The sequence below is a fragment of the Bison bison genome, unplaced genomic scaffold (assembly GCF_000754665.1).
Source record: "Bison bison bison isolate TAMUID 2011002044 unplaced genomic scaffold, Bison_UMD1.0 scf7180017864035, whole genome shotgun sequence".
NCBI classification, from domain to species: Eukaryota; Metazoa; Chordata; class Mammalia; order Artiodactyla; family Bovidae; genus Bison; species Bison bison.
This window is the reverse complement of record NW_011494607.1, coordinates 5265007-5270966: the sequence shown is the minus strand read 5'-3', so window position 1 is coordinate 5270966 and position 5960 is coordinate 5265007. Positions and strand designations below refer to the sequence as shown.

At 42.0% G+C, this 5960-nt stretch overlaps 1 pseudogene; it reads right to left on the bottom strand.

Moving 5' to 3' along the window:
* Positions 1-2384: 2384 nt before the first annotated feature.
* Positions 2385-4126, bottom strand: LOC104984823 (annotated as a pseudogene).
* Positions 4127-5960: the final 1834 nt, after the last annotated feature.

Here is a 5960-nt window from a genome sequence, read left to right as displayed (position 1 = left end):
CAGGAAAATGAGCTCTGCAGGTCTCCATGCTCCAGGAAATCATCCAGAAAGAGAGAGAGAGAGAAGGACATGGAGACCCAAGACTCTAGTGGAACAAGGGTGCTTTATTGAACTCTGTGTTAGTATATATACTGTAGTACAAGGTAGCTTCTTCAGATAAAGATCAAAAGATCAGACTTTACAAGTTACCAAGGAAACAAGGAATAATAGAGGCCATAAAGCCAAAAGACAATCCATATCAAAGTTCAGTTCAGTTCAGCCTCTCAGTCGTGTCTGACTCTTTGCTACCCCATGAATTGCAGCATGCCATGCCTCCCTGTCCATCACCAACTCCTGGAGTTCACTCAGACTCATGTCCATTGAGTCAGTGATGTCATCCAGCCATCTCATCCTCTGTCGTCCCCTTCTCCTCCTGCCCCCAATCCCTCCCATCATCAGAGTCTTTTCCAATGAGTCAACTCTTCGCATGAGGTGGCCAAAGTACTGGAGTTTCAGCTTTAGCATCATTCCTTCCAAAGAAATCCCAGGGCTGATCTCCTTCAGAATGGACTGGTTGGATCTCTGCAGTCCAAGGGACTCTCAAGAGTCTTCTCCAACACCACAGTTCAAAGCATCAATTCTTCGGCGCTCACCCTTCTTCACAGTCCAACTCTCACATCCACACATGACCACTGGAAAACCCATAGCCTTGACTAGACGGGCCTTTGTTGGCAAAGTAATGTCTCTGCTTTTGAATATGCTATCTGGGTTGGTCATAACTTTCCTTCCAAGGAGTAAGCGTCTTTTAATTTCATGGCTGCAATCACCATCTGCAGTGATTTTGGAGCCCCCCAAAATAAATTCTGACACTGTTTCCACTGTTTCAAAAGAGGATTGTAAATAATCCCTTTCACCATATGGAAAAGCTAATGAAGGAAATCCTATGCAAGTATCCCATTTCTTTGCTTTCAGTCCTGGGAGTGGCTTGCTGCTCTGCTCATTCCTGACAGAAACTGATAAGGAACAGAGGGCTCAAGTGAGACAAGAAACAGCACACAGAAATCCTACTGTTAAACATTCCCTGACACTTTCTTATTCTTTTTCTTTTTTCTAAGATTTCTTTTTCTTTCTATCTTTTATTTTTTGGCTGTGGTGGATCATCATTGCTGCTCATGGGCTTTCTCTAGTTGCAGTTAAGCAGGCGTTACTCTTCATTATTGTGTGAGCTTCTCATTATGGTGGCTTCTTTTGTCCTGAGCACAGGCTCTCGGGCACGCAAAGTTCAGTAGTTGTAGCAGGTGGGCTCAGTAGTTGTGTCTCACAAGCTTAGTTGCTCCGAGGCATGTCTTTCTCATTCTTAATTTTGTGTATTTGTACTTTTATTTTTTTTGAGAATTTATTTTATTATATAGTTATACCCAAAATTATGCTTCATTTTTTCACTATATACTTTAACTTGAGGACATCTGTAAAATCAGTACCTTACAGAAATCCTGAAAGAAATTCCACCAGCTATAAGCTATTTAAATATTACTTATATACAAAGTATTTAAAGGGGGGATAAAAGCTTATTTACAAAACAGAAGTAGTCACAGATATAGAAAACTTATAGTTAGCAGGGGATTTGAGGGAGAGGAATACATTGGGAGTCTGGGACTGACATATATACACTCTGTGTGTGTGTGTGTGTGTGTGCACTGTGTGCTTAGTTGCTCAGTCATGTCCTACTCTTTGTGACCCCATGGACTGTACTCTGCCAGGCTCCTCTGTCCATGGGGATTCTCCAAGCAAGAATACTGGAGTGGGTTGCCATGCCCTCTTCTAGGGGATTTTCCCATCCCAGGCTGCTACTGCTACTGCTAAGTTGCTTCAGTCATGTCCTACTCTGTGCAACCCCATAGACGGTAGCCCACCAGGCTCCGCCGTCCCTGGGATTCTCCAGGCAGGAACACTGGAGTGGGTTGCCATTTCCTTCTCCAATGCATGAAGGTGAAAAGTGAAAGTGAAGTTGCTCAGTCGTGTCTGACTCTTCGTGACCCCATGGACTGCAGCCTACCAGGCTTCTCCATCCATGAGATTTTCCAGGCAAGAGTACTGGAGTGGGTTGCCATTGCCTTCTCCTCCCATCCCAGGGATTGAATGTATAACTTATTCATTTTTCTATACACCTGAAACTAACACAACATTGTAAGTTAACTATACGCCAATAAAAATTTAAAAGGGAAACGTGTTTAAGGAAAGCCAGCACCATATGAACAGCATACACTTAAATAAAAGAGATGAATGCTTAACATACAGAGTAATGTTTTTTATTCCCCGTAAACTAAAGGTCCATTTCAAGATGTTTCTTTTGTATGCTTCATTTGTTTTATTAGCAAGCGAAGCCCTATAAAGGATGGCTTCATCTAGTCCTCAGACTCAGATTCATCTCCATCTTGACTAATTTGGAAGTAACAAAGCTCATAAGTCTCCTTGTCATATGCAACCACACGAAGCCAATCACGAAGCTTGTTCTTTTTAAGCTGTTTCTTGGTAAGGTATTTCAGATACCTTTTAGAGAACTGTTTCTCAGAAAAAAACTGTGATTTTGTTCTTGAAGTGTTCAATGTGAGTGACTTTCCCAAGATTTCCAGTCTTTCTATGCACTTTAACCTTCTCCAGTAGAAACTGTTCAAAATGTCCAGAATCAAAATTCCATCTTTGTCAGGAAGCATTTAACAGGAGGCTTCTTGTGTGCTGTTTTGGATCTGTCAGGAATTCTCTGTTCCTTATTAATTCCTGAATATTCAGGAATTAAGAGGAGAGACAAGCCTCTCCCGGGGGCTAAGGAATCCAGGCATTTCCTTTGTTAGTTTATCTACGTGGTGATAAGTACCCTCTTCCTTTTTATGAACCATATGGTAATATCTCTGCTGAAAATAGCTATCTTGTAAGACAGTATAAATACCTACACAGTGTTGAATACACCTTTGCTCCATCAGAGCTCTGGTGCCCGTGTCTTTCTCTTTCTTTCTCTTTCCCTCTCAGGCTATTTCTTTGGAGTGCAGAGGCCCTCTGAGTTCACTTTCCTGCCCAGGCTTCTAAGACCCTCTCCAGAAGGCACTCTGTGCCTTCACCCTATCGAGAGGGCGCCTGAGGCCTCTGTGAACAGAGCGAGCCCTGTGCAGGGGCTTTATTGGCTTTCTGCATAAACCAAGGAATATCAGCCTCTTTCTCTCCCCTTTACTTTCTTATCGGTTGACTCCAGACCACCAGGTTCTGGTCCATCAAAGGACCTCAACACATCTTCTACTGGATGAGTAAAATCCAAAGTAAACTTCCAGGTTGACTTCTTAAGCTTCTTTTCTTTGTTTGGCTCTATCTTGAAGGCTTGCTGTATGATCAGAGAGCTGTATTTGTATTTTTAATTTATAATTTTATTGCATTGATATCAGAGAATGTTATCTGTACTGTTTCTACTTTTGGAATTCATATACTTTTTCTCTATGGCCAGTGTAGGATTGATTTTTTGTATTAATAAATATTTCAGGGACAAATGATTTAAACTCTTTGCTATAGGATGTTCCTCTTTTGTCATTAAATCAGATCAAATCTGATTTGAAAATCTAGTGTAAGAATGATGTTTTTGTTTGTATGTTTTACTGGGAAGTTCAGGCTTGAGCTCAAGCCACCAGGCAGTACTGCCAGACCAAGTGTCAAGTGCTGACCAGCAATAGAAACAAACAAGAAGCACTTTTTTTTAAAAATTCTCCCTGTAGCCCAGCAACCCCAGGAAACCTTAGAAAGTCGGGGGCAAGGAAAAACCAGCAACTTGGGAGCCACAGAGGAGCTTAAAGGGTTGGGACTTGGTCCAAGTCAAACTAGAAGTACCAGGCATCTCAGGAATTAGGGCTTGTCAGATATAATTCATCATAATATTATATCTGCATCATGCCAGGCCTCAGGGACTTTCCTTAAGGGAACTGTCTAACATCTAAAAACAGGGCAAATGTTCTAGCTCTCCTAGGCTATTGCATTTCATTTTTGTGAACCAATAACTCTAGGGATATCTCTGGCAGGGGAGAATTTCAAACGAAGCCAGGAGGGCATAGAGCACAGCAACCCAGTTGTACAGGGCCTGCCTAGTTACCCGATCAAGTAGTGTCATTGTGTACAGATCAGCAGCACTTCAGCAAAGGTGTAACTCTCATTTATCTCCCCCCCCAAAAAAAATGCTGATTCTTGGTCTGATTAATAGCCTGGGTAAGACTGAATTCTCATATGAATAAAGTTTGGCATGAAAAATCTACTCAACTGATGTGTTTGAGAAATCATCAGTGCCTTGTTTCACAGACATCAGAAATATTCCAAGAGCAGGTTTTGACTAATTTTAACTCTAAGTTCTTATCAACTAGACAGGTGTCTCTTGGGTTGTTTTATGGCCACACCTTTCTGGAATCAAGGGATTGCCTTGGACTGAATTAGGCCTCCTATGCCATTGAGGTCGCTAAGAGGACTCCTGAGACAGTGTACCATAAAAGAGATTAGGCCCTCCACTTACAGATTTCTTCCTTTCTGTCCCTCTCCCCGTCCTCTTTCTCCTTCTTGTCTTACACCCTTCTCTTTACTTTCCATTCTTCTCTGGACTATATCTGGGAGCCCCAGTATCGGTTACCCAATAGGCACCTACCATGCACCAGGCATGGTGCTGGGTAGTAGAGGATACAGAGAAGACCACAGCATGTGTTTGTCCTTGATGAACTTATAACCTTATACCTCTGCTATAGGATGTTCCTTTGGGACATTCAATCAGATCCATGCTTTGGGAGCAGGCCACATTCTTTCAAGTTCACACACTTTCTTAACATAATCTAGAGTTTTGCTTAAAAATAAGATCCCAAGACCATCAACACCTGCTTGGTCTGGGAGCTTGTCAGAAATGCCAAGGAACTGAAGTCCCATCCCAACTCATTTTAACAAAATCCAGTGGTAATCCATGTGCACATTAAAATTCTAGAGCATTTCATACTTCATATAAAACATTTAAAATGGACATACTCCAAATGTGATTTATTAATGTTGCCCTTTTCAATTTTATTTTATTTTATTTTAAGCCACCAGGCAGCACTGCCAGACCAAGTGCCAAGTGCTGAGCAGCAACAGAAACAAACAAGAAGCACATTTTTTTTTTTTAATTCTCCCTGTAGCCCAGCAACCCCAGGAAACCTTGGAAAGTCGGGGGCAAGGAACAACCAGCAACTTGAGAGCCAGAGAGGAGCTTAAAGGGTTGGGACTTGATCCAAGTCAAACCAGAAGTACCAGGAATCTCAGGAATTAGGACTTGTCAGATATAATTCATCAGAATATTACATCTGCATCATGCCAGGCCTCAGGGACTTTCCTTAAGGAACTGTCTAATGTTTAAAAACAGGGCAAATATTCTAGCCCTCCTAGGGTATTGCATTTTATTTTTGTGAACCAATAACTCTAGGGATATCTCTGGCAAGGGAGAATTTCAAATGAAGCCAGGAGGGCATGGAGCACAGCAACCCAATTGTACAGGGCCTGTCCAGTTAGCCAATCAGGTAATGTCATTGTACAGATCAGCAGCACTTCAGCAAAGGTGTGTAGCTCTCGTTTATCTCCCCCTGAAAAAATGTTGATTCTTGGTCTAATCAATAGCCTGGAGGAGGCTGAATTCTCATAATAAATATGAATAAATCTTGGCGTGAAAAGTCTACTCTACTGATGTGTTTGAGAAGTCATCAGTGCCTTGTTCCACAGACATCAGAAATGTTCTGAGAGCAGGTTTTGACTAATTTAACTCCTTTAAGTTCTTATTAACTAGACGGGTGCCTCTCAGGTTGTTTTATAGCCACACCTTTCTGGAATCAGGGGATTGCCTTGGACTGAATTAGGCCTCCTGTGTCATTGAGGTCACTAAGAGGACTCCTGTGACAGCATTCCAGATACTAGATCAGGCCCTCCACATGCCTTTCTTC